Consider the following 2,406-nt stretch of genomic DNA (forward strand, 5'->3'; position numbering starts at 1 on the left):
AGAATGTTCCATGTGCACTTGAAAAGAATGTATATTCTGCTGATTTAGAATGGAATGTTCTGAATATGTGTGTTAGATCCATCTGGTCCAATGTGTCATTTAAAGCCACTGTTTTCTTCTTGACTTTCTCTTTGGACAATCTGTCCATTGGTGTGATTGTGGTGTTAAAGTCCCAACTATAATTGTTGCATTATTTATTACTTCCTTTATGTTTGTTAATAGTTGCTTTATGCATTTGGACGCTCCCATGTTTGGTGCATAAATATTTACAACTGTTATGTGTTCTTGTTCCCTTTGAATACGTAGAGTTCTTTTTGTTTCTGTTAACAGTCTTTGTTTAAAAGTCAATTTTTTCTGAAAAAAGTATTGCTGCCTGGCTTTCTTTTCACTTTCATTTGCGTGGTAAATGTTTTTCTATCCCTTCACTTTCAATCTCCCTGTGTCTTTAGATCTGAGATTAGTCTCATGTAAGCGGCATATAGATGGGTCTTACTTTTTTTTGTTTGTTCTTTCACTCTATGTCGTTTGATTGGAGCATTTAGTTCATTTATGTTCAAAGTGATTACTGATAGGATGTACTTATTGTTATTTTGTTACTTGTTTTATGGTTGTTTTAGTAGTTCTTCTCTATTCGTTTCTTCTCTTGCTCTCTTCTCTCACGGTTTGCTGGCTTTATTTAGTGATATATGTGGATTCCCTTCTCTATTTTTTCCATATTTATTACTGGCTTTAGTTTTGTGTTTACCATTAGGTTTATATGTAATATCTTATGCCTGTAGTGGCCTATATTAGGCCAATGGTTGCTTAAGCTAGAACCCCCTCTAGAATCATTACATTTTTACTCTCCTCCAGCCATGTTTTAGGTATATGGTGTCAGACTTTATATACTTCTATTTTGCGAATCCCTTGACTGATTTTTATAGATATTTAATTTACTGCTTATGGATGTTATTTTAGTTTTCAAGTTTAGCTTTTAAATTGTGGTAAAGTATATGTGGCAAATGTACAATTTTAGCCATTTGTAAGTTCATAGTTCAGGGGCATTAAATTTCTTCACTATGTTATAATAACATCACCACCATGTGTTTCTGGTACTTATTCATTTTCCCAAACTGAAACCAGACACCCATTAAATACTAATTGCCATTCCCTCTCCCTGAGGCCTAGGCAACCACCGTTCTACATATGATCTATGAATTTGATATGCTAAGTTCATCATCTTGTTAGTGGAACAGACAGAGCTTGTCCTTTTGTGACTGCCTTATTTCACTTAGCAGAATCTATTATAGGTTAGTATGTTTTGGCATGTGTCAGAATTTCCTTTATATTTCAGGGCTGAATAGTATTCCACTGTGTGTATACACATCATTTTGTTTATACAGTTAGCTGCCAGTAAGTGCTTTGTTTGCTTCTTCTTACTGGCTATTGTGAATACTGCCATGAAAATGAGTGTAGAAATATTTGTTTGAATTCCTGACTTCCATTACCTTGGGTATATACCCAGAAGTGAAATTGCCAGGTCATGTAATAATTCTTTAAGTGTTTGAGAACTACCATAACATTTTCCATAGAGAGATATCATTTGACATTCCCAACAGTAATGCACAGTTATTCCAGGTTTCCACATTCTCTCCTACATTTATGTGTGTATGTGTGCTCTTTAATAGTTATCTGTGTAGGTCTGAAGTGGTGTTTCATTATGGTTTTAAAATCCATTTTCTAATGATCAGTGATATTGAGATCTTTTCATGTGCCCACAGGCCATTTATACATTTTCTTCTGAGAAATGTCTATGCAAGTCCTTCATTTTAATCTGGCTGTTTATTTTATTGTATTTTTATTTTTAATTATTTATTTTTCCTTAAAGTCTTTTTATTTATTTGAGAGAGAGAGCGAGAGAGAGCACTCACAAGCTAGGGGAAGAGGCAGAGCAAGAAGCAGACTCACCACTGAGCAGGGAACCTGAGGCAGGGCTCAATCCCAAAAGCCTGGGACCAGGACCTGAGCCAAGCCTAAGGCAGATGCTCAAACAACTGAGTCACCTCCCAGATGCCCTTCATTGTGTTTTAAGATGCAGAAATTCTTTATGTACTCTGGCTATCAATACCTTATCAAATATAATATTTGCAAATATTTTCTCCACTTTTGTGTGTTGCTGTTTCACATTGTTGGTGGTGTTGCTTGATGCACAAAAGTTCTTAATATTGATAGAGTACAATTTATCTATTTCTTTTTGCCTGTGTTTTTGGAATCATTGCCAAATCCAAGGTCATGGTTTTTCTTCTATGTGTTCTTGTAAGAGTTTTATACTTTTAGCTAGATTTTAGGTCTTGATCCATATTGAGTTAATTTTTGCATATGATATGCATTAAGGGTTTGATTTCATTCCTCCTATATGGATATCCA

The sequence above is a fragment of the Lutra lutra genome, chromosome 10 (genome assembly GCF_902655055.1).
Source record: "Lutra lutra chromosome 10, mLutLut1.2, whole genome shotgun sequence".
In the NCBI taxonomy this organism is placed as follows: Eukaryota; Metazoa; Chordata; class Mammalia; order Carnivora; family Mustelidae; genus Lutra; species Lutra lutra.